The sequence below is a fragment of the Dicentrarchus labrax genome, unplaced genomic scaffold (assembly GCF_905237075.1).
Source record: "Dicentrarchus labrax unplaced genomic scaffold, dlabrax2021, whole genome shotgun sequence".
In the NCBI taxonomy this organism is placed as follows: domain Eukaryota; kingdom Metazoa; phylum Chordata; class Actinopteri; family Moronidae; genus Dicentrarchus; species Dicentrarchus labrax.
Genome location: NW_026136706.1, coordinates 11,603,456 through 11,631,326, shown reverse-complemented (window position 1 = coordinate 11,631,326; position 27,871 = coordinate 11,603,456). Strand labels below are relative to the sequence as shown.

The following is a 27,871-nucleotide window of genomic DNA, read 5'->3' as shown; positions in this document are numbered from 1 at the left end:
CAGTAATTTTAAATGTGTGTGCCTAACTCTGCCCTGATCAGAGTTTGTCTTCTGTTAATAACGCATGTGATGATAATCTCCAATGATTGTCTGGCATGTGCAGACTACTGGAGCGCTCTCATTATTTCTGTTGTGCATTAAAGGACCAGTGTCTGGATTGAGAGGCATCTGGTGATGAAGCTGCAGATTGCAACCAACTGAATGTTGCTCACCTTCCAAACATTTAGGTAAAACTACGGTGGCTACAAAAGTCGCTAAAAAAGCAAAAGGTCTGATCTGGAACCAGTGTTTGTCGGTTCTGGGCTACTGTACATGGCAGATCTGTTCCCTCTGAAGATTAAAATGGCTCCTTCTAAGATGACAAAAACAGAATCATTATTTTCAGGTGATTATATACAAATTAATACAAATCTCTGAATATTATATTACATTTCTGCCAATAGATCCTCCACACTGGACCCCTTCTATCGATCAGCTTGCAGTGAAGGCTTTACTGCTCTTCCCAATCACACATGGCTGACATAAAGGAGAAACCTTGCAAGGTCAAGAAAAACATGATTTCACAAAAGTATGGATGTAGAAAACACCTTGCCATTGAGATTTTTCCACAGTGACATCCTACTTATGTAACTCGAACTCTGCTTTTAAAGCTGCAGTGACTGAAATAGGTCTTTAAACACAACACTGACATATTATATCACCTTACAAGTTGAAATAGCAAACTTTTTTGCATATAGTTATATTTAAACATCCTGCAGATACAATACGTAGCAACATTAGTATTTGGTTTGGAGTCATGTTGGTCTCCAACTCCTGAGGGAAAATGTCTGCTAAATGTTCCTACATTTACTTCAGGCACTAACTTTGTCTGTCTGCCCTTTGGTGCTGGGCAGGTATATTGTTTGTTTTAGACCTTTTTTATTGAAAAGAGCTTCCTGTGGCTGTTGAAAACAATACTGTGTGCGCAGTGAGAGAACCAAACAGTAGTTGTTGCAGGGAACCTCAAACAATGAGCTAAAAAGATACTCAGAGCTGAGGTAAACTTCAAAAATGTTTCAGTTTTAGTACTTTCTCTGAATTGTATGACTTCATGAATGAACAGATGTGGGGGCAGAAAGAAGAGCTTCTGGAGGAAAATCTGAGAAACCCGAGTTTCTGGCATGTTTGAAAATCAGTCTGTTTGAGCTGTCACACAGAGTTGCTGCTTGTTGCCACAGCAAATGCCTGTCAGGAAAATCTGTTGACTGCTTTTGGCCAAAAGACACAGACCGGGAAAAAAAAAAAACACTCGAGCAAGATGAAAATCCACCTAATTGTTTCATCTAAATAGAGCTTAATGAGCTCATGCAGCTTGCTCATTATTTTAGAGTTAAAGAGAACACTGCAACTTTGAAGAAATAGTGCTTGTGTCTTTTAATTACAAAATACTGTGCCATTGCGACACCCCTTGCTTGAGAAGGTAGCATTTCACTGAAAAGAGTAACTAAAGAGAATGTTAAGGTAAGCTAAGATAGCAAAAACCAGCCAGTCATTGTCTCTGAATTGTGTTTGCACTGTGAGTTAGAATAAAAAGAAGATTCACTTTTCCTAATTCAATGATGTGCTCCAATGAACATTTTGATCTATTTGCTACAGAGAGAGACTGTACCCGAAAGCCAGTCGAAGTTTGGCTAAGAACTCAAGGACCCGGAGCTGGTGGGAATAAAAACACGCAAGCAAAAGACCCGATTTAGACACAAAGAATGCCAGGTGGTACTACATGGTTTTAACAGGCTTTAAAAAAATAATTATTTGTCACACCCACCTCTCTCAGGGACTATCATCTCAAATCAATGCTGTGTGTTCCTGTGCCCATTATAAAATATCAATGGTGGAAGGTGCCCTCATGTCCCCAATTCAGTGAGCATGTGAGTGTGTTTAATGGCAGTGTGCATTGTCATTGCCGTTACTCAGATTGGACTGGTATTATCTGCATCTGCCACTGTCTTTTAGCACTGCCTCAGTCATTGTCGAGATGTGAGAGTGACTGCTGTTTCAAGGAGTGACTCATCTCCTCTCAACTGAACTACATGCACATTTCTGGTTGTGCACAAGTGGGGTTCTATGTGTATGTGTTTGCATGTGTGTAGTCTTTTTAGTGTGTGGCAGCAACCTCTATTATCCTATCCGTGAACCCAAACTCAGATGTGACACTTTCTGTTGGTGCCTTTGCGTTATTTGGCTGGCCTGAGGGAGCACTGAGCGGAAGCCAAACCCACTGCAATCTGCTGTAATGTGTCGACTGGCACAGACCTTTATAGGGTCTGACTGATAAGTGCTTTTAGACGCCTGATACCCATGTCAATTTTTAGACTGATGCTGCCAGGATTTGTGCTGACACAAAATGCTTGAGTTTGACTATTTATATTCCAGAAGCTCCCCTGGAAGGCTGCATGGGTAAAAAAGCCACCAAAACAGCTTTTGGATCATCAAAGGACACTTAAACATGCCAGTGAAAACCAGACTAATGAAGGCATGGGTTTTGCAGCTCCATACGGCAGAGTGACACAGGTTTCATTAAAACCTCCCACTCAGTCAATAACAAACTGCAAACTGTTATTTAGAGGATAAATTATTAGAAGTAGCTAAGTTGCATAAGAACTGCATGTACCATGCACCAGCATGTGTGATTAATGCAAAATGAGGGTTGGCATTGTCACTGGACAAAAGGATCAGAGCAGCTGCCAATGAGATGTTGGCTCAGCTTGGCTACTATGGCTGCACAATGTGTTTAGATACACTGTAATGGAATTTCAACTATTTTATTTTTTAAATAAAATGTTAATATGAAGTTTGTGCGTGAGCAGTGCGTGGACTCTGCCTGTGATGTTCGCATAAAAAGTTTCTGCTGTGCTGCCTCTGCCAGCCCTACCTTTCTACACTGAGTTTACCTTTGATAAGTCTTGTTAACAAATTAATGGATTCTGTCCACAGGAACACTAGAGAGCTTTAAACCTTAAACGGGAACAGGACTGTTGATTTTTCTTGGCATAATTGGATTTTTCATATCTGTGACATATTCTATAGACATTGTAGCTGCACTGAAGTGTGAAATGTTGCTGTTATAATGTCAATATGACTATAAACAGATCCTTTTCACAGTCTGTTTTTGCTGGGAACTACACATGGTGTGTGGATAAAACAGGCACTCTCTAGTGAGCTACGGCCGCACCTAATATGTGCTGTGTGGCTGCTCTAATCTGTTAACATGAGTGCTGAAATTAACTACTTTTTATGTCTCAGCCAGTAGAACATCCATGCTCTCCGGGTCTATGACAGGCAATCCTTGAAATCGGCAAACTATAATTACAAGGAAAGAAAGCAAATAAGGACTGTTTTACCCACAATATAAACAAATCTCTTCATCCAGCTAAAATACTGTACAACATTTGGAATATGTGAATGTCTGCACAGTATAATGCAATCAAAATGCAATTGCCTTGAATTAAGAAGCTTTTAATGTTCAATTTTTGTTGAGCCTGAGCCAGAGGCTGGTGATTCAGCTTGATGGTAATTTTTGAAGCTGTATTGTGTGGTGGTGGTGGTATTGTGTTCCTGAGAATGAAAGCTGCTCATACAAGAACATTTTTGTTTGGAATATTTCATATCAGAGCTCTCATCTTTGAAGAGTTACATCACAACATCGCTTAGATTCAAAGAAGTTCACCAGTTATCAAAACAAGTGCTTCTCTGTTCGCAAAATCATGAATAATTTGTGTGTGAATTTGCCTCTACTTCATTCTGACCAATTTTATCAAATCCTGTGAAAGGGAAACCGGCTTCTTTTAAAATGTAAAAAAATAAGAAAGTGTTTTTCTGTGCATTTATTTGTACTGTGTGTAGTGTGTGCATGTCTCAATATTCCCATAGTTTCTCTTATCCGAAATGTAAGTTCCTAAACCACTACCTGTTAACACCAACTCACACTGTAGGAACCAACCACTGTAAGCTATTTACATTTTCTCAACAAAATGGAGGTTAACCTCTTGACTTACTCTGATGTTCTCATGTGAATACCTTTCCATACCAGAATTTAAATGATTTCGGTTATTAACATAACTGAATTATATTGGTAAAATGTTATGGTTTTAGCTATACAAATGCTATTTTGACACTCATTGCCTGTAGATGGCACATATATGCTTGTCTACACCTGAAACTAAAAATGCCATTTTGCTGCTATTATTTTCACAAAAGGATGAAACAGATTGGACTGATAACTAGTCCTTGTGATCTAAATGACAAATCCGATGTTTGCCTTCCAAAACATGAGCTTTCCAAAGATGATTAATATATGTTCAGATGTCACTTATTTTGAACACAAATCCAAAAGGTGCTCATAAGTACATCTCAGCTCTTTTTGACAGCTACATCCAAATAGAGTTAAATACATTTAAAAAAGAATGAAAGTGGTTCTACTGGCTGTACAGGACAATATAATCTCATGCTCTGCATATACTGCAGTCACTGTTTCTACATTATCTTAATGCCATGTAACTGCTTTGTATTTGTGTCTTATGTTGAATCTTAATTGCACAAATAAATGAAAATGGATCATTAATGACATGAATAATATTAACATTATCTGCTCCACTGAGCCAATGGATACAGAATGGTTACCATTAAGGCAAATAAAAAGACTTGGTTAAGCTTCTGGAGAGATCTAAGTAGGAGACGATAAAGTCAATTAAGGTCTCCAGTGTTGTAGTCAAACTCTTTGTACATCCACCCATACCATACACTCCTACAGCTTTTTGCTGTGTTATAAAAACATCATAAACATTTCCTTTCAGCCTGAACAGAAACAGATCCTTTTAGGATGTTTCAGGCAAATAACCCAAGCGAAAAACAATCCCACATATGTCATCCTGCTGCCGTAAATGCACACAACTCTGTGTTAATCTGTGGCTGAAATGCCCCCCAATAAATGCACAATTTGCTCCTGCTTGAGTAACGTGCCCAACTGTTACTGTTGTTATTACCTTTTATTGAAATTAAATTATGTATTTGTGATGCTTTTAGTTTACATGGAAATTAAAAGGTCTGTGGTAGCCAAAGACAGGGTGGTGAAGGTGAAAGTTATTGAAGGAATTTGGTCTTTTTCTGTTGTCAAAAACAGCTTTGAGAGCTTTAGCAGAAGAAATGCCGTGTAAAGCTTTTTTGTTGCTCAGCCTTCAGAATGCAACTTGTGTCATCGTTGCCATTGTTGGCTCTACAATTACTATTTTAAAGCAAACTAAAGGGGTGGAAGTCATTAGGTAATGATTATGTCCCGATGACATTAAAGAAGCTGTGCCATCCATCTGTCTCTCCTACTGACTAATAGCTGATTGTGGAGAACACAGTACTCTCATGTTATACAAGTGTGACCCAAGGTTGTTTAGCGCTGTCTACCTTCACTACTGTTCCCACGCTCTGGACAGAACATTTGGTTCAAATTATTTGTGTTGCTCTTGATATGCAATTGTGTAGGTGGTGAAATAGCTGGTTTGTTTTGGAAATAATGGACTGCAGTTCAGTGAAACAGAAAAATTATATTTGAATGCTCTTTTACCAAGTGATCCTTCATCCTCAAACCTCTAATTTATCGCTCTTATAGAGGAACCACAGTTCAAGTCATTGAAGCAATTCAGCAGGATTTTAAGAGTGTGTGTACAAAAGAAAGAAATAACTGAAATGAAGTTCAGAGAATGAATGTCCCTCAGGCTTTTTCGAAATCTCCATCTAGATCAGATTTGACACGAGGCGCACACACACACAGACACACTCTGATGATTCAAACGAATTCTAATCACCACCAGAGCTGTGTTGTGACACACGAGAGGCTGGCATCCCTGCAGGGGTGTCATCACAACTTAACCATCTTTTACTGATCTGATACTATGCATCCACCCAACTGCAACTTTACATCAGATACCTACAAAGCCAGGGGATTGACAGTGCTATCAACACTAAGATAAAAGTGAGGGAAAACAACTACCGACTATCTACCCTTAGTTCTCTCTGCATTCTTAAAATCTACACGCATGAGACCTAATTGTTACTTAGTGGTTATATGTTACTGAGTTCAAATGTTCAGTCTGGTCCCTCCTGTGTGCAGAAAGTTTTCTTTGCAATGTCAGAAAATAGAGTATCATAGAGTGTCACATGAGCTATTGTAAGTATTAATTTGACGAAGTTATAATTTGCATTTCAGGATAAGGAATGGGATACTTATGTACCGTATGAAACCATTACATGCTTGTACTGAAAGTTCGGTGAGTTTCCAGCCTCCGCACTGTGATGCATGTAAAGTTATTTATGAATTCTAGTCTTGTCAGTGGAAGAGTAGTTAAGAATGTATTTTAATTACATGCAGGAAGGCTGGGCATTGGGATTTTTTTATTTATTTTTTGCTATTTCTTATAAGAGTGGGTATTGTGTGATTCCAGCTTAATTAACTAAAATGTTCTCTATTGTACTAAACAGCTTTATTCCTCTGTTGTTGTTTTTTTTTCTCCCCTTGTTTCATATCTTTGCAACAAGACAAACACATTGTGTGGACACAAAAACAACACTGAATAAAACATAAGATTCTCAGTGAAGAGGCTGTACCGATGTAACCCTTTTGTTATTCTGAGCTATTTAGAAATCTAAATCTTTGCTAAATGAACAGCAGACAATGCACCGGTTCCATAGTCTTGCAGATTACCTGCACAATTTATGAGGCAAATCTGCTGACCTTGTTACATAACTTGCATGACAATATAGAGGAGTGAGTAAAATAGGATCTACAGTAGTATAGTAGTCAAGCAAATCCTGTGTTTTTATTTGACTGTTGCAAGCTTAAAATAATTGGAAGCTTAGTCTTTAAAAAAAAAGTTTTAAAAAACAACATGAATGCTGGACAAATTATAAATGCAGTGGATATGTTTTGCAGTAAGTGACGATTGCTGAATCAAATATTTTAACTAATTTACCCAACATTCATGATTCATTATTTGTCTTATGTTTGAAATGCAATGTAAAATTGTTAATAAGCAAGACAGCATTAAATTGGCTGATTTGCAGAGTTCGAGACAGTGACAAGCACTCAAGCATAACTAAACTGTGAGCATAGTTCATTCAATTTGCTGTTTAATTTTCAGAAGTGACAAGATAAGAAAAAAACTGTCTTTGCTAATTTGTTACAACTAAGTTGACTGTGTTTTCTCTATTAAGGGACCCTAATTGTGTCTCTGTATATTACAGAATGGAAATGAAACCTTGGTGTGAAGCTGTAGTAAAAACTATAAAGATGGGAAGAGGATTAGACCTTTGATACTTGACAGTGACAGTTTTTGAGGTGACGATCAGAAAGACTTGGTCATGAATACGATAATGGTCAGAGATCCCTTTCCAATGTGGATTAAGTGTATGCGGGGAGCTCAAACTAGTCTCCAGCACTGCCTGTGTTAAAACTGCTCTCTTTCAATTTCATGCATTCATGAAGCATGATATTATTGTTTACTTTGGACAACTGCATGTCCAAGACCCCAGTGCAGCAGGTGCAGACACATGCTAGTTACAGTTACATCACATTTTGTTAAATTTGATCATTCTACTAGTTATTTACAGTTTTATAAAACACCCTACCATCAGATTTCTCTGACTCTATCAGCCAACAGGGAGAGACATGCAGTCATATATTCTTGTGGGAAAGTTATATCCAGAAATCTGGGACAGTACATTATTTTTTTATATCATTACTACTACTACTACTTTTGCTGTGTCTGTCAGATAACATACTGGAATGTGGAACTTTGAATTTTTGTCCAACTTCATAAACACACATTACATACCTTTAAGCCTTCTTTCATTTTGTCCCCATCTCATTATTATACTGAAAGTTTTAATCATACACCCACCAGATTTTTAGAATATTTGCATTGCATATTATTATACAGTATCTGCCTGTATGTCGAAGCATTGTGAAAGCAAAATGCCTTGCTCTAAATACTCCTGCTGGGTTGTCCTGATGAAAATGCCACTGCTGCCTAACTACATTTTCAGTAAATAACATGATTATTTGTTACTTGGTTGGTTGATGACATTCTCGCTCCATGCTAACAAACCAGAAGGTGAAAAAATACAAATTTAAGAAGCTTTTTCATCTTTGCTGAAGTTTAAATATGCTAAATGTTTCAGATTTGCAGCTCATTTAAATGGATAAAAGCAGAAAATTAAAATAATTTGGTTTGAGGAAGGAAAATATGATGGTTTAAATATAGCTATAGCTCTTCCACTCTACATTTTTATTTTTCTCCACATTTAATGAACATGCGTGGTACCCTGCGCATGCAATAACCTTTCACATGTAAATGTTCTTATGCAGACTAATTGCATATGAAAAGACTGAGCTGCTATTTCATGTTAATGTGTTTTAAAAGGATGTGTTTATTTTTACTAGCATTATATATGACACACACATAATTAAAGGATATTTAAAGAACAATAAGGTTGTCATTACAACCTATTACCATTAACAGCTATACATATTATTATAATTGCCATTCTCAGCATTTACTTGCTCTTGTCACGTTATGTTATGTATGAAATACCACATTAATGGTGTCAAACCTTACTTCAAATAATTGCTTCCCTAGCAAAAAAAAATTCCTATAGGAAGACACAGATGTGACAAAAAAGTTTGTAAGGCAACACATTTTGGGGGGATTATTTCTTGGCAGAAACAATAAATGCTAAAGCTCTAAAATTAACCTCAAACACATGAGTCATAATGCCTACAATAAGTTTTCAAATTTTCAAGCTGTGGCAGCATTATTATAATCAGTATTTATTAGTGAGTGTAAGCATAAAAACAATATAATCGAGCATTAAAACCACTAACAAACACTATTTGCTCACAGCTAGTGCTGGGCTACATTCTAAAACAGCTAGAGCTACACATCTCACGCATGGCTTTTCCCACAGGATAATTTAGATTTAATTTCCGTGTGATCTTATAAAAAAACAATGGTTAAATTAATTCACTTTCTGAGGTGCTCTTAGCATTTCATAAAGCATATTTCCCTCGTAATACTGTTGTGACTTCCCAGAGTTACTCAAGCACGGGTCTCCCAGGGAACATAAGGGCTCTTACCGCCCACTGTACAGCTACTAGACGAGGAGCCCGAGAGCAACTGTAGCAGATGTATTTCAGGAGGAGGACTTCTTTTTTTTTCTGAGGTGTGTTTGAAGCTGGTGTATTGCTGCAATGCTGTTTTGTGGCCGCAGGCATTTGTTTTGAGAGTCCATCCTTGTCCTTCGATAAAGTAGGCTTTAAGACTTCTCTAATGGCTGGTAACTTTGTTCTGAACGTTGCACAACCCCCAGTCCTCACATAGCCACGCACACTAGTTTCATATTGAGACTTATCTCTGAGGAAATTGAACATTTTTCCAAGTCACTCCATATCCTGGAATGATCTTTTAATCAGTCAATACTTGATGAAATTGAGGGTTTTTTATCATTTGGCAGCAGACATTTTGTTCCCAGTGACTAATATGAGCTTGAGCTTCACTGAAGTGTTGTTGTAGGCAGCAGCCATTACACTGCTTCATCACTGTAGCCAAGACAAATGATGGCAATGCAGAAAATGTCCTGCTTAATACCCCATTTATTTTCTTTTTCAGTCTTAAGGGTTTTTTTTTCTTTAATAATTTAAACAGAGAAAAATCTCCCAAGGTGAGAACATCTAACGTTTCCAATCAAGGTTCCCATGTTTTCAAAGTACATGAACAAAAAATCTGATTTCACCAAGGATAAATGGAGATTCACCATCCATTTATCCATCACACTATGAATTAGTTATTGTCTGGCGGATTAGTTGGAACCTCTCTCTTGTCAATCTTAAATAAACGCACATCAGCCCACACATCACATCCAACTGTCCACATTTTCTTCCCCACAGCGTGCTGAAACCAATCTACATCCTAACAGTCAGTCAAGGGAATTTGAACATCAATCAGTGATTTTGTGCATGAAACAAAGTGACTACACATTTACATAACACCCAGCTAAATAAACAGCAGAGAGTAGCAGTGCTCAGAGGGAGGTGAGTTGAGAGATGAGGAAAATGCAACACAACACCTCCAACTCGAGATCAGGAGCCAGCTCATTTTATAACCAGTGTTTTCCCTAGTTATGACCATCATCCAAACCCCTAATATGACATCAACTGGGTCGTTTTACATTAAAGAGTTTTCTGGTACCTTCTTTCTTGTTTCAACCTTTTTATCGCCTCTGCATGAAACCTGCACAGATTTCACACCTTCTCTGTAAAATAAGTGAATGTGTTACTGTCATACTGTGAACTAACTTGTTAATGTGGGCAAGGTGCACATTTTAGACATTGTGTGCTACTGCTATGAATTCACAAAGCCTCTTCAATACGGCATTTTATTTACCCTTATTATACCCCAGCATCTCACCTGACCTACAACACGTGCACATCAAATAAGGACATTCAGAGGTCTCTCAACAGATCATGTCTGAGTGGAACACTAGTTAAAGGTTTGGGGTATTTAATTCTCCTCTCCATTGTGGCACATTGTGAAAAGGTGGCTTAATTTATCCTCATAAATGCTTCAGGATAATCCTTAAAGATCAGCTCATCATAATCCTCATAAAAAGAGACTTTATTGTTTAATTAACCTTCTATAATACGTTATATATTCTTCTCTTATCTTTTTCATATTTGAATAGAATAAATTCATGACAAAGAAGTATTAACTTACATTATAGGAATCATGAAAACATGAGAACTAAGTCAGGTAAAGGAAGAAAATCACTTGTAAGGGGCAGTAACATAAGTGTCTAAGTGGTTGTGTGGTTGTCTAAAAAGATGAGTTTTCAAAGTTAGATAAAGCATTATAGTTTAAGATTTTTCTCAGTCTACATAGATATTAGACTGCACTAAATATCTCCCTTTTAGCCCATTCCCACCATATGGGATCCCTAATTTGGCTTCATGAATAATATATAGTGAGATTAGAATAAGGTCACAATGAAACACAGATACATATGCGACCTTTATAGCGCATCTGATAAAGTATTACAGAAAATGGCAAATTGACAAGACAAAACACTTGTCTCCTTATTAGCCTTGGTTACTGGAGGGCTGTTATTACTCTTATCTTGTCTTCACACCTCCTCCTTACTGACGCACCTCTTTGAGCTCCGTCTATGGCCAAGAAGCGCGCTCCCGTGTGCGCGCCTCTCCCCCTCTTCGACACAGTAAACGGGTGTCGGCGTGAGTGTCGCTGAGCTGTGAATGGACACTAATAGGGAATGTAATATTCTTCTGCCACTACCTGGTTTCTTCTGTCATTTAATCTCTGCAACGGAAGCCTGGTGAGTTAATATTTTGGCAGGTTGGACATTTATTGAGAGACAGGCTGCCATGCAGTTTCTGAATTAATGGACCGAATTTGGGAAGTAGTTTCTAGACAGGCGCTCTGTGTGTTATGTGCACATTAGATTTAATTGATATGACATACTTGTGCTGTATCCTAATTGGCTTTTAAATATTGCACTCATCATTCTCTAAACCTAAGCAGAGTTCCCACTTTGCTTCCACCTTTGAGCTGAGCATAACTATTTCAATATAATGCGATAAAGTCAGAGCTGGATGATCCTACAGACTTCAGCATAATGCATCTGTATATTTCTAGTATTTGTATTAATGTGTCTGTAGAGTTGGATCCAATCACTGTGTTTCTCTAGTGTTTCATTAACACATCAAAGACAATGATTACTGTAAATGATAATCAGAGGCTGATTTTAATCATGTAAAAAAAAAAAAACAAATATAGCTGCTTGTGGTATGATTTGTACTGACTGACTGTTGCCAGGATCTGTACCAGACCTGGCTTAAAGAAGGAGTAATGACAAGGACATTCCCTTTTCTGGAGGGAAAGCAAAGGCTCTCTAGTGGTTGCATGTGCGTTTGTGAATGTCCAGTAAGTCCACATACTGTATCTTCTCAAAATGAATTTCACATCTGGTATAGACTTTATTAAAAGTAAGCAACATCCCCTCCAAAGACCTGCTGGAAATGGTTCTTTGACCAGCAGCAGGTCCGCTTAGGGAGCTTTACTGGACCAACCCATAGAAGATCAAACCCACAACATTATATGAAGTGGGATCAAGAAGGCGTGTGTGGTAGAAATAATATGAAAAAAGGGAGAGCGTTGCGATGAGGGGAGTGTGTCTGTGTTGCAGCATCTGTGCAGGATTCATTTACTGTCAGACTGGGTTGGTGTGATAAAGAGACAGTGAGGGAATCACAGGACTGAGTGACTTGCAGGCATTTTCGTGTACATTCCCAGAACTGTGCATGTTCACATCTGACTGTGTGTGTGTGTGTGTGTGTCCATGCAACCATATTGCCAGACAAGAACATAAATATCGGATGATTCTGCAAAATCCCAGATTTTGTTATATTGCAACATTTTCTTTTTTTTGTCTGATGGCAACATTTTAAGAATTCTAGCTTTCTTCAACATGTCTGCATGACAATTATAATATGGTTAAGATTAAGGGGAAAAGAAACCCTGGGTATGGCTGTAAACTATGGTTGTGGTTATGGTTATGCAACAAAAACACTTGTTCAGGTTAGGCAAAGGTCGTGGCTATAGTTGGAATTGCAGGTCTTCTGGTCTTCTGCATGTACATTGGAAATCTACCACCCCATCCTCCACACCCTTCTTTCTAAATATCTACACATAGGACACATCACCTCCTGTATTGGCACTGAACATAGATATAGGATGTAAATATGGACATTACCCCGGGATATTGGGCTGGTCCATGCATGACCACGCTGTAATGTCCTAGCAGTTAGAGGATGGTTTTTAATTTATGTACAATAAAGCCAACAATTTCCTCGTGGAGGAGGGCAGTATTGTGAAGGACCCCTTCATTTAATGACTTGAAATATTGAATCGCCACACTGGGCTCTTTTTGGCTGAGGAGACACATTTACTTGTGTGGTACTTAATTACAGAAGGGGGAGTCATCTTGGGAAAAAAAAAGTAATGGATGCCAGTAATGAATGGCAGAGTCAAAGCAAGGACACGTTGTGGCTGCTGATGATATTAGACCATGAAGAAGCAAGCAGTGTTGCTCATCCTATAGCAACCTGCCTAGAGGGCTTTGCTGATGCTGATACTGTAATTCAGGCTTGTGACTGATCCCGAACATCAGTCTCATACCAGTGGTCGTATTCTGTTTGAGTGGAACTATTTAGGATGATTATTTTATGTGTAATGTGAGGCAGTAGTGTCTTTTTAACCATGGGACATCATTGTTGCTGTATTTGCCTAATTCTTATTTATATTCAAGTGTCCTTGTATTCTTTCCTTGTGGTCTTCCTTCCTTCCTCATTAAACCCTTAAATATTTCTTAGGCTGACACGTTGATGTCAGCCAATTGCAAAAAAACAATATTAGTGGCAATTTTATAGATGGAAGTTTTCTAACACTACCTTCACAGCTTCAATAGGGATTCTAATCTGTATTTACATTTTACTTAAAAAGGTTAGAACATGTTTTACAGGGAAAACACCTCCAGCACAATGAATACAAATAGAGGCAAAAGCAAATACACAGCAAGCAAAAGATGAAACACAAGAATAAATGACGAATTAGCAACATCAAATGGAAAACATAAAATAGCAAGGGTGCAACAGTGAAAACAGAAACACATGTCAAGCGTTCACAAAAGCTCTCCAATGCACTAATTCTCCCAGAGTGCATCACGGCACTGCAGGTGAGAACAGATAAAAGCATCCTGACAACTTTATGTAAATCTGCATATGACATCGATATTTGCACGACGTTGACCCCAAAAGTGAGAGGTACAGCTGAGCATCTGAGAAATCCTGAGAGGTGATTTGAGTGAACTTTACACAGCCTGCTTTAGACCGATATATGCCAAAGGGATAAGAGAGAGAGAGAGAGAGAGAGAGAGAGAGAGAGAGAGAGAGAGAGAGAAGCTCTATGCCTCCACTGAATCACCTGCTAACTGGGTGTTGTGGCATTGTGCTATGAATATTTCACAAACTTTCACAAGTGAATTATAAGCTGTGACAGGCAACTGGCAAACAGAATACTGTAGATGAGCCAGTTTGAAGGTGCAGAAAACATGGCTGCTTATTTTTACAATGTTATTTAATTAGTGTTTCCCCTGTGTTTGTATTGCACAAGGAGGGGAGTGCTCGAGTAAATTTGTTTTGTTTATAGCCTTGTGGCCCTCAGTGGTGAACTTAAGGTTTATTGATCAGAAATAACACTTTGTTTAAATGTTAAAAGGTTTCTAATATATGTAGTTTATGTGACTGCTACATGAACAACCTTTACAGCTCAATATATTTTATTATTCCCACTGTTTGTGTTTTTATACCACCATCAAAGTAGAGATCCTTATGTTCTTTGGTTGCTTGTGTTTACTCTTAAATTTCAGTTTGTCCTGTTCCTGCGATAGAACTGTCTTTACCTTACAACATAATTTCATAAGGACAAATGCAGTTTGTGAGGCCCTTCTTACCACGTAAATTAGATTCATGAGACCAGCTCGTTTTTCATAAAAATCTTGGTTGTCATGTAGCTTTTAAGAAAGACCTTTTAACTCTGTTTCCCACTCACAAAGCCCAGACAGACATCTGATGTGCAGCTTTTCGCTGGCATATCAGGCAAGACAAGAGCCTCGATCAAAATCTGCCTTACCTATCCCTGTCAGACAATGAAAATAGGCCTTTTTGAGCTGTCTGTCTTTCCCTAACGTGTCTGCTAGTACTGCCAACTGTTAAAGTAACTAACTAAATGCTTCTTGGTTACCTAAGAAGGCCCACAGCCTTCAGAAATTGTTGCCTAATTAATTGTCACCAAACCGTGAAGAATGAGAATTCAAATTAGAGCTTCTTATGCCAACATTAGCCGCCAAAAGTATGGAAATGGTAGACAGCTCCTATTGTTTTCTCATGGATCTTTGAAGACATTTGAGGGGTCTTCAAAACCAAGACAGCCTAGAGCAAGCATACCAGCTCCACCATGGGGATTCTTGTTTGTTTGTGTGTGTGTGTATGAGACAGCACACACAGCAACAGAATAGGAGACAGATGGAGGGAGCACCTACTTGCTTGCTGTCATCTTGTTAGCAGATATTAATTCTGGGATTATATGGTAACAGACTTTGTAAAGGTGAACTACTACCTAACTCAGAATAACCTGTAGGGGCTGAAGTAAGCCTGAAGGGACCATCCATCAACTGGCCGTATCTAATAGAGAAGCTCCCGTCTGAGAGATGGCCTTTCCCCATGGCCCCTTATAGTGAACGGACTCCTAATGGAACAAGAGTAAAAGCCTAAAGCTCCTCTAGCGGCGCCTAGAGGCTGCAATGTCCATTTCATTTCACAAAACAAGACAGTTGGGTGGAATAAGCAAGACACTGTAATTACATTTAGGTTCATCTTACAGCCCTACCAGTTGAAGGGCAAAAGATGCAGTGTAGTTATTTATATCCATCCATCCACCCATGTATCCATTCTATAACTTCTTATCCTGTTTAGGGTCACAGAGGGTTGGATCCTGTTCTACCTTTGCATTCTTCCCAAAGAACAACAAATGTCATGCCTACATGAATTAAAGCCACTCTAATCTGTGTATATCCATTGAATTCATATCAACTGGTAACAATGAGGATGAAACAAGTCATTAAGTTATGTTTTGCGAATGAAAATTAAAAGTTAAACTTTACCCTAAATGAAAAACAATTCTGTATAGCTTTTGCATTAGAAACGACATGAAATCAGGGTGTCCTGGTAGCTCACGTGGTAGAGTGCGTACAGTCTTTACCGCAGAGACCTGGGTTGAATTTCAGCCCGTACCCTTGGCTGTCATCCCCTCTTTTTCTCCCCTGCCTTTTCTGTCTCTCTCCAGTTGTCAGTATCTAAATAAAGCAGAAATGCCAAAAAAAAAAGGTAACAGTCTGTCATCATCCAAAATGGATGAAATAATGAAACTCGTTATCTGCTAAGCCTACAAGTAGACAGCGTAGATGCATGAATCATTGTTTTGCAATGTGCAACTGTCAGAAAAACATCACAACTAAAGGAAATAATAAGCTCAGAGTCATACGATTCCAATGGATTGGACCATTTTTCCTAGCTATGTAAAGATGTAGTGGTGTCACGCTTCCTTTGCATGTGTTGTTATCTGAGCCTCTCTGTGCTTTATTTAAACAGCTGGTCTGGCCGTAATATTATTATTTGTTAGGTAAAATTACTGGTTTTGTCAATGGAGTCTGGTTTGCCGTAGCAGGTATTGTTTTTGTCTGGGATGCTGGTACTCTATCTAGTGGCAAGTACATTTCGTACGTATAAGCTTTAACGATAATGTTTTGTTTTTTTAAATACAAAAAAACCCTTAGCTGTAGGTTGGAAACAGTAAACGACAGTAGTCTCCTGTGTTAAAGTAGAATATCTTGTTGACTCATCCATTGACCCAAATAAATATCCGCCCTTCATAGATTTGTTGCTCTGTTGTAAGGTTTCTTGACTTCCTCCTTTGCTTCTGTCATAATTATTACCCCAGGATGGTGAGATAATGTGTCATTTGCAACTTCAATCACAACAAACATACAAAATGTATCAAAGAATATGAAACTTTTTCAATGTCATACACCGTGAATACTGGTATATAATAGCACTGACAATGAATGTATGCTTTTGTATGTAAGTCTTGCATGTAGTTTAAAGATTAGATTAATTAGGCATTAGTTTAACCTTCTCACATTGTAATTTTGCTGCTGTTGGAATTTCATTTTTATGTACTGCCACTTGCTCATTCAGTTACAACTGTACATGTGTGGAACACGTCCAGAATCTACACGTCCACAGCTGGTCCACAGATGCCAAAATGTACTATAGACCTGTGTAGCAGGTTTCCCCAGTGTAAATTGCACCACAGCTTGCCTCAATATTTACATCTTAGTTACAATTGCTTTCCCCATCTGTCAAGTTCTGGTATATTTATTAATGATAGATAACCATCAGAACCACACAACAACTACTGTTTGTGGCTTGTGGATACTGACAGCTGCTTCCAAACGCAGAAAGGATTAACTTTACTGCTGCTTTTGAAGGATAGACTCACTAACCAACATCACCATCCTTAAAGCTGAGTTGCTATGGCAAAAAAAATCAATTTGTGTCGATGTGCATCACTCGCTCTGCCTACATAGAGCATATGCCTTGATGTAAAATAGCCATTCAAATAAGATGCACACAAAGGTCCACAAACCTGACATCTATGAAAACTAATGTGTGAAATTACAACTCTTTACTTTGATTATTCGATACAAAACTGTAATGGAAGGGTAGATTGTCCTTTCTTTGTGTGACTCTGATGACGTTTCTATTTATGTGCTGTGCCATTTCAACAAGCACAGAACACTGAAGATTTATTTACTGAATGTATGTCAGAGACCAGAGCTAATATGTTTGGTTATTGCTTGGTGAGTCTGGGATCCAGACAGGACTCAGGGGCACATTGTAGCAAGACCAGCCTTAAACGGCAGATAAGCAACGCACTCTAAAAAGAAGTTCAGTGCTCTCTTATTAAAAGGCCAACAGGTCTGAATGCAAATTTCACAGAGGCCTTTCCCAGTGGCTCACCACTGTTCAGGTTAGGATTGACTTCCAATTATTAACTCCCCCTGCTTGTGGCTCCATTTCAGCTCAGTTTCAGCTGGGGACGAGTCGTGTGTCAATTCGGGAGTTCATCGACCATTGAGGGTTGAAAAAATTCTGAATGCTCCAAAAATGAGAAGCACTTGATCTTGATGTTGCAAAAAGTGATGCGCCCAGTTTTAGTGCCTCGACTGATTCACACGAGTGTTGTAAAAATGTATTTGATTGTGCGGCACTTGTCCATTACTCATCCCATGAGAATTTGCAGTGACCTCAACGACACATTCCAGTTACTTTCAAAGCTGTTAACTTTGTTGTGTGGGAGGGTTGTAGATGCAGGCAGGGAAATGTTTGCATGAGTATTTATTTGGCACTTTGTGGTTATAACTTGGTAATTGTAAATTGTATCCACCTTTTTACCTCTAATTGATAAGTGTTGTGTGTGTGTGTGTGTGTGTGTGTGTGTGTGTGTGTGTGTGTGTGTTTATAAGACACACAAAGATATAGATGAAAATGGGTACCTCCGTCTAGTGATGTTGTGTTCCCTAGAGATTTCTCTGTTTTGCTTTCTGCCAAACTAGATCTCCTATAAGTTTTTCCCCTGAGCTTTTTTAGGCCCAATTATCACTCTCTTAATCTATGCTGGAAAGGAGCCACACTCATATAGTGCATCCTCAGATTGATTTCTGTATGAGCAAGTGACAGATTGGTTCGATAGCAAATACTCTGAATGTCATTCTGGTAGGTTTGTACTGGCGAGACACTTCATTATGCACAGCATTAAATAAACCTCTTTTTGATCTCTGTGTTATACACATCTGCTAAACAACTACAGCAAATCCAGTTTATAAAATCTTATTTAAACTCTGTGTTTATTTGGAATATATATAGCTACTCTAGCTCAAACATCATCAACAGAAAATCCAAGGCACGCTGCATTACATGAATTTGGTAAACTAATAAAGGTTTGGGTTGAGTCAGTGGAAGAAGAAATCGATTAGGCATTTGATAGCATTATTTTAGGAAAGAGGTTTTAACTTAATAAGCATTTCCGTATCTATAACGTTTTGTGAAACTTCTGCCCAGAAAGGGTTGGGTTTGTCATAGTTTGATTTACAAGAAGCAGTCATTAACTGACTTCCCTTTTATCTTATTTACAATTCAACTAATCACTAAATCGTTGTCACAATCATTTTAGAGGAATCTGTAATTGACTTAAATTATGACATAAAGTGTTTTGTGAAATAATCTTTCTAACTTTGTCAATTCACAAGTTCTGATATGGAAGCCTAGAAGCAACAGTGATAAGTTCCTGATAAGTTCAAAGTAAAATTGTGAGGTAAATAAATAATATATATAATAAAATATAACAATTTAGTATTTTTCCCATATCTCCAAATTTTTTATCTACAAAGATACGCATAAGATACAGTAAAAAATGTTGCATGCTCCTGTTAACTGATTGCTCACGTTGTTAAAAACATACAAAATAAATAAATTAATTTCAGTTTTTTGACCAAGCTTTTCAGCTTTTAGTAAGAAGAAATAGCAAGTATTAAGTGCATTGTTACAAATACCTTTTTTTGTGAAAACCACTGTCAATTGTCAGTGCTCACTAGTTTTAATTGGTAATTCAAATATTTATTATGGATCGTATGTCCTCTATAGTCCGTTGCACGTTTGGGGATGGCTGCAGTCTGCAGAAATGTATTTCCTTGCCAGAGTTATTGAGTTAGTTTGTGTCCCTTGGTGATACGTCATTATCATCATCATACATATGGAAAAAAAAAACAGGTTATGTTGCAAAATGGAGATGTAGTATGGGGATAAGAGACACAGATGCAAATAAGCCTACATACAAATCCTTTTAGCCAACAGGCAAATTTTTCACTTGTTGAAAAATGTGATTTCTTTGCAGTGTAAGCTGTGACTCATACATACTCATTCACTCCACTACAAGTCCCCACCAATTTAGTGGCCAATTCAAGTCACTATTACTGTACCTGACTTAGTTATTATATTTAGCACATTTTTCTTATGAGTACTTACCTCTTGAACTGCAGTAATGCGAATTTACAGACCTGGAATCAATGAGATCGTGTCTTCTCTTACTGTATTTCCTTAATCCGTCTCATACTTAATGTTAATCAGTTCAATATTAATCCATTCCTTAAAACATTCAGTATAAAAACAAAACTTTTCATCAAAAAACTGACATTTTATCAAGTGAAACTTCACAAAAAAGAACTGAAATGATCGAATGCCTTTAGTCATGGTGTTAAAGAGTGGTAGAGCTGAATCCGAAGAACAAGGGGGGAAAAATAAGCAATACATAGCATTGCATCATGTTTATATTTGCAAGCCCTTAATTTTTAGTGATATTTCAACCAAGATGGAAGGATCAGAAGTCTTCAGATTCCAACCACTGACTTACAAAACAGTAACTTAGAAATTCATCACTCCAAGATGAGGGACTAAAAGGAAAAAATCAAGACCATTTGTACATAAAGGCTCTAGAAATCATGGGGTGTACACTTATTTTATCTCACTGTCTTAAGTTAATCACAGTCATACTTTTATTAAAGGAATATATATATATATATATATATATATATATATATATTTAAATTACACTTACCCTCAATTTACATTTTTTTTTAAAAAGCAAAAACATACTAACACACCTAGAGGAATGTCTGAGGCCTTCTGCATGACCATGGCTTTTCATCTATGTTAAGAGCATTTTCAGTGTTATCAGCTTCCAGCGGTGAGCTGAGCGAAGGCTAATGGACAGGGGTTTGTTCCTGGACTCAATACCTGCTGAAAAAATGAGATTTGAAAGCCAGTAATCTCACCACCTGATAACATAATTCAATTGGTAATTTGTGATGTATTCAACCCCTGCAGCTATTTTAAAGTCATTCTCAAGAATATTTCAGTCCTAAAACTGCAGGATGCTGCACTCAACGCTTTTCTCTCACCTTGCAGGTTTTAATCTCTCATCTGTTTCCAGCAGTGGAGAACATGCAGCTTGAGTCAGCAGCACACTGTATCAAAAAAAAATTCAGTAATTTAATTTACCGTTTTAGGTTTTATCTTTTTTTTTTTTTCTATGAACATGCCACTAATACATGACAGTTCATTTGCATCAAGTTCTTCCTCCCGCTTCTCTCACACACACATAGATCCACCTAGAACAATCATATACAGAAAGTATGCTAAGAAACTGCTTATTTTCTTTTTTTATTGCCCACTTCCTATCCTGGATTTGTACTTTTTCCGATATCATTTTAATTAAAAAATGTATTTCCCTCAGAATGAGGGCGTGACCTCTGCCAGTATAACCTTGATCTGCACCAAACAACTGCAAGGAGATTTACTCAAGGGATGGGTCCATTTGCAGCTCAACCCATATTCCTGTTGTTGTATTCAAGGACAACCGGACTTCTGAAACATGTTTGCTTGATGTCTGTGTAAAACGGAACAAGACTGCAGTAGTGGAATAAGAGTAGACGTACCATTAAAGGACACTGGAAATTGCATGTTTTTTTCACATGGAGCTCCCATCAGTTTGGCCATTTGCTTCATTGCCTCCACTCTGTCCATTTACACTAAGGTGCCCTCGTTACCTCTTGTGGAAATAAGTGAACATTGGGGATATTAGCTCCCGCTGATTTGAGGAACTATGCATGAGGTGATGATTATGTCAGTATTTAGGCTAATTGTGTGTGTTTGTGTGTGTGTGTGAGGCACATAATGCATGTGGCGTTTTTAAATGAAGCACAATGTTTACTCAAAATATTAAAAACTGCTGCTTCCATACACCTAAGTACAAGTATGTGCATAAATATTGTAGGTGTTGGAGTGTGTGAGGTACAGTTGGACAGAGAATTTTCAGTCACGTCTGCAGCTGCTTGGAGCTTTTTAGAATCTCATTTTTGGATTTTAGGATGTTTGCAATGTTTGAATCATAGTCTCTCTTATCAAACCAGCCAATTCCTTACAAAAAAAACAACAACCCCTGAATACACCATACATTCAAGTACATTTATTCAGACATGCACAGATAATGCGCTCCGAACAGATATGAAAGACATCAACATTTTTGCAATATTCACCCTCCACTGCCAGACTTCTTCAGTATCAGAGGTGATGATGGTCTACAGTGTGAACAGGAATGACCAGCAGCCAAAGCAGCCTGGCTTCCCATGATGCAGTTGTGCCAAAAGGTGTTACAACTTTTTTAGCAACAAGATCTGACAAACCTCCGCTGTGCGCCACCAGCCCTGAACAACCAACAGAAAAAGTTAACACTTAGTTGGTGAACACATTCAAGCATCTGTCAAGCTAAAGACTGAGACATTTTTTTCTTAATTGCTGGTGGGATCAAAACGGAACTAAAATAAAACTGATTATCACACCTCACACATCAGGTGGCCAGAACACAAATTAACAATAATGTGCACATTGGCATATTTTGCCAACACATTTGCCAGAACAACTTCATTAGCTGTGGATATGTGGCTGCTGTGTATTGGCAGCTTATGTTTCCCAGTGCTAAGGGGCCATGCAGTTTCGAAAGACAAAAATAATTTGCTCATGAAATTGTTTTTGATCCTGATATTTTCTTCAGGGGGGCATCTAATCTTGCTTCTTCTCCATGGGAGTTAAATTTTAATTCCTGAAGACAGCACCTTTCCCCTTTAACAGCACGATTTAGTGACCCTAATAACTGTAACATTTGTGTGTCAGGCACTTCATTATATCCAGCTACCCACCTTCTATGTTGAATGTTTAAATAAATACTCTCATTAACTCAAAATATCATGTGGATCTTTTGATTTAGTGGATTTAGTGAGAGATAACAACTTCTGCTTCTCTCCTGGCAGTTGCTGTAGGCAAACAGATTTATTTGAAGTAAATGATGCAGATCATGTGTCAGATTCAGATTCAATAATTATATTTAATTTAGAAGCTTTAAGTAAAATATAACCACTTACAACACTATCCCCAGATAAATACACTATTTCCTGTTATACAATATCTCATATCTGGATTTGTTTCCTTCTTTTGTGTAAAGACTCACATCCCTGAGTCTCATCTTAATTTTTAAAAATAAAATAGACCCTTAAGCTGCAATATGCAATGAAGGCAATACTATGCATACTCTGACCTCTTCTGAGTTTCTCCCAAGCTACACACTTTCTAGGATTTTTTGCAAATAGATTAGTGCTCCAACTCAGGGAGCTCACAGCAGGTTAATTAATTTTAAGTGTTTGTACATTTCCATAATGGAAGTTCTGGCTGTTGTCAAAACATATTTTAAACTAGTATGAAGTATGAAAATCTGTGTGAGCACCACATCATACTGTTTCATGCGGTATGATTAAGCAGATTAAAAACGTAGTCACTTGAAGTCACTTCCCCAACATGGCAAACATGCAGGTCTGCTACTATGCATTTACATAATAACAAAATAAATAAAGACATTGAAAATAATGCTAAAAGACCAATTTGTTCTATTGAATGCACACATTTAAATATGTGTATATATATATATATATATAAACAAAAGTTTTAACAGACTACTAAAGTGCAATTCTAAGGAGAAGAGAAACAACAATAATTCCGAGGGACCCAAAGGGATCTTAAATTGGAATTTGTGATTTTGAGATGGCCCAATAGGTCTCCATTAACCTCCATTATACCTGGATAATAGCAGACGTCAATAGAAGTCGATCTATGTGCAGCTGTTCCCCACAGTGGTGATTTGGATGAGGACACGGACATGATTGGTGGGACTGGGCAGTTGTGTTGTCAGGATGTTCACTTTTAAAACAACTGTGCGCCCCACATTGTCACCATCTCCCAAATGGAGTTTTGTACTGTAGAAACAAGAATACAGTATTCAATACATGCAGAATTAACTGACTACTTTTATGTGTGCTTTGTGATTGTCTTGCTATACTTTGATTTAAAGACCCTTATGTGTATTGCTGTCTGCCACAAAGTAAAACATTTTAAAGCCCTGCATCCTTTAATCGAGATAAACAGTGAATCAGTGTGTTTACTGACAATCTGCTTTGATGCAGTGCTTTCAAATTAAAGACCGCGGATCAAACATACTACCAGCCATGCTGCCTTCAAAGGGACTCAATAAATTGAATGGGAATGCCTTCATGGAGTCTGAAAGAAACTGTCAGTGACAGACACTACCAACAATTACCCATTCATTTTAAACTCAGACTGTTTATCATAAACTCAGCATTTATTGCTTTTTTTATTAGTCGCGTTAAACCAGTGTTGGTGATGTAGATCCAGATACCCGCCGAATCTCTCTAACTCACTGCTCACCAAATACATGCTTGACCATGCTCACCAAAATATGAGCTGTGTTGGGGTTACTTGAAATGTATAATATAAACTTGGAATGTACTCATTACTCAAAGAGGAAAGCGTGCTTTCTGTGGACAGATGCCTTTGACCTCAACTAAACTTACATTTAATGGTGAAAGTCATATCTTTATGTGACATAAGCTCAAAATAATAATACATTTACAGAGGAGCATTCATCATCCTCTGTAAATGTCCTTTTACCTTCTTTCCTTCCATACTCACATATGATCTGACAGCAGCAGAGCACTGACACAAGATTATAGCTGCTGTACATAAGCTGCACTGTCACATGTCACCAACTCTCCGGAAGCAAATCATTCACAGTGTAGATATTTGTAATTGCTGCCTTGGATATGACTTCATTCAGATGATTCAGTTCAGTTCAAGTCTATACCGCATTAAAGTCGAGGGAGCTTATGTAATAAATGCATTTTGAGGTTTGAGGTTAAGTGTAGGGCACAACAGCTGCAAGAGATACATATATACAAACCTACAAGAAGGATCAATATATCCTTTTTTAGCACAGTAGGCTACTAATAGATGATAAAATGCATCAGCCTATACAAACATCACATTAAGTCCCGTACACTCAAAATATGTTTTGCTTATTAACTTCACTTAGATGTCTCACAGTGCAGAATGATGTATGTACAGAGTTTGACACTAGATGGTTTTCACATTTATCTACTGGAGATGGAAAGTTAGTCTGTGCTCATTTTAAATATGAGTTTAATGTGTGTGCTTACATGTCCATAGCATGATTTTGTGACAACAACTAGTTTGGTCCAGTAACTGGAAGCTTCCAGTGCACATACAATGATGAATGAATATTCACAGATTTTGTATATTTCATTGAGGGAGAAGGAGTAGATTTTGTGAATTTTTGTGATGAAGTTTTTATTTTTCAATACTAGAGATTAGATTGACAGAGAATTATCAGCCTTTACATAATAGGCTACTAAACATGAGTCACTGTAACATAAATATACAAGCATACAAGCATTCATCAACTGCAAAGGCCTATTCAGTCTTCCAGTCATTAAGCCCCACTCCCATCCCTATTCAAAATTACACAAAAGAAACAAATGAAGAAATAATTATTATTATTATTAATAAAGAATTACATTTGAGAATATCTATATACATATATACTGTGTACACCCAAATATACACTCAAATGGTAATAAATAAATAAAAGATACATAAATATGAAGGAACAAAAGAACTGCCACAAAAGAAACAATGTAGACTGTATCTTGATAATGGTATGAACATTTGTGTACACTGACAGTCAACTTAGTTTAACTTTCTCAAAATCACTGGACAGAGTATCGATTGTATTTCCCTTCATATCACTGATTTGAGCCATAGAAAGTTGAGGAGGTTTCCATCTTGATACTAGACTGATAGATCTAAAAACAGAAGTCTTCTCTGAGATTTAATTAATTACTGAATCATCAATTAGAAGTAAGACATTGAATAAAATAGGAATAGTAGCTCCTGTTAGTTATAGTAGCTCATCAGATAAAATCTCTAGAACAAAAACATCTGTACGGTCTCACGTTATATTTATATATGTCCAATGTGTGTTATGTACTTATTAACTATAGCAATTAAAGCTGGTTTACAAAACTCAAACCAAACACTGACAGCAGTAAAATAATTAATGCATTTTATGGACAAAGTCTGTGTTTACTTTGATGAATGAGAAGCAAGCATAAAACGGATATTATGTCACTAATCATCACCTGCACCTGTATATACTGTACCCGACATTGCAACACCTGTAGTTAAGCGTACAGAAATAAAACAAACAAACAAACAAACAAACAAAAATGCACCACCTGTACCCCATTTGAATCTGGCGAGTGCGTGAACCAGTTCCATTAAATTCAGTCCTCAGGGGGAAACTCGCCAGCTAGCTAAATTACCTCTATCTGCATGAAGCAGGTAGCGAGAGCTGACGAGGCATGGTGTGCGTCCACTTGTGCAGTGAAACCCCAGCTGTGACACGCATGAAGTGATCCAGGCAAGCTTGAATCGAGGACACAGGTCAATGAGTGAGGACAGTGAAGTGGACATCACAGTAGTTTAGCCCTCTCAGGGTAATGAGAATTATATCGCCCCTTTGGCAAAATGCAGGTCAGTGAGTGTGAGTCATTATAAATTAGACATAAATTAGCTATTAGAACATATATTGTCTTCACTTCACTACGTTTTTTATTTATCTTTGATATGGAGCTTTGTCATCTCATCTGTCTAAATGGGATTAAGAATAAAAACAAAACAGTCAAATGAAAAAAAAAAATACACTGAATATTAGGAAAATGTACAAGTAGTCACCCCTATACTGAGCCTTTTACTTATTTGTTCACTCAATAGAAATACTGTTTATTATGTTGCTTTATTATGAACATGTTTTTAATAAAGAGTGCTTTTCTGTCCCATAATGAATTCATATCTACTTTGACAGTATTTCATTACCTTACAGGGAGCCCTTTGTAATATTTCTTCTGGCCACCTTTGTCATTTACCTTCACCACTAAATTAGACCGATACAGCAGATGAAAATAGATAAACAGACAGAGAGACCAGCAAATGAATGAGAGTTGCTGTGATGTCTTGTGGTGCTACAGTTAGTCATCTATTTTGCATGTTTTGCAGAGCTGTCAGTCACACTATCAGCTTTTTCACAACTCTCCTCCTTCACAACAACACTTGGCAGTGTCGTGTCATGCCCGGGCCAAACTGCTTGTGTTTCAGAGATTGTACTCCATGTGACACATGCAGCTTCCCAGCTCTTGTAAGCGGAGAGAGAGTGTGAGGGAAGTTGGTGTTTGTATGTATACAGTACATGTATGTCTATCTGTCTGTGTGTGTGTGTTAACAGTATACAGGTGCATCTCAATAAATTAGAATATCATGGTAAAGTTAATTTATTTCAGTAATTCAATTCAAAAAGTGAAACTCATATATTATATAGATTCATTACACACAGAGTGAAATATTTCAAACCTTTATTTCTTTTAATTTTGATTGATTATGGCTTACAGCTAATGAAAACCCAAAATTCAGTATCTCAGAAAATTAGAATATTGGTAATAGTTCAATATTGTAGACTCACAATGTCCCACTCTAATCAGTTAATTAACTCAAAACACCTTCAAAGGTTTCCTGAGCCTTTAAGGGTCTCTAAGTCTGGTTCAGTAGGCTATACAATCATGGGGAAGACTGCTGACTTGACAGTTGTCCAGAAGACAGTCATTGCCACCCTCCACAAGGAGGGTAAGCCACAAAAGGTCATTGCTAAAGAAGCTGGCTGTTCAGAGTGCTGTATCCAAGCATATTTATAGAGAGTTGAGTGGAAGGGAAAAAGTTTGGTAGAAAAAGGTGCACAAGCAGCAGCGATAACCGCAGCCTTGAGAGGATTGTGAAGCAACAACAATTCAAGAATTTGGGGGAGATTCACAAGGAGTGGACTGAGGCTGGAGTCAGTGCATCAAGAGCCACCACACACAGATGTATCTAGGACATGGTTTACAACTGTCAGAAGCGTCTTACCATGGCTAAGGAGAAAAAGGACTGGACTGTTCCTCAGTGGTCCAAAGTCCTCTTTTCAGATGAAAGTGAAGTTTGCATTTCATTTGGGAATCAAGGTCTTCCTCCAAAGTCTGGAGAAAGAGTGGAAAGGCACAGAATCCAAGTTGCTTTTAGTTCAGTGTGGAG

At 37.7% G+C, this 27,871-nt stretch overlaps 1 protein-coding gene and 1 long non-coding RNA gene across 2 annotated transcripts in view; one reads left to right on the top strand and one right to left on the bottom strand.

The window, feature by feature from the left end:
• Nucleotides 1-11,311: 11,311 nt before the first annotated feature.
• The window catches only part of htr1fa (5-hydroxytryptamine (serotonin) receptor 1Fa), a 22,594-nt gene continuing 6,034 nt past the window's right edge, over nt 11,312-27,871 (top strand). The window contains exon 1 of the mRNA XM_051403567.1: nt 11,312-11,412. The gene's annotated coding sequence lies outside the window, so the exon portion shown is untranslated. The remainder of the gene's footprint in view (nt 11,413-27,871) is intronic.
• Nucleotides 21,778-27,871, bottom strand: part of LOC127365469 (uncharacterized) — a 15,098-nt gene continuing 9,004 nt past the window's right edge. The window contains exons 2-3 of the long non-coding RNA XR_007885213.1: nt 23,458-23,634; nt 21,778-22,035 (exon numbers count right to left, since the gene is read on the bottom strand). This is a non-coding gene — a long non-coding RNA (uncharacterized LOC127365469). The remainder of the gene's footprint in view (nt 22,036-23,457; nt 23,635-27,871) is intronic.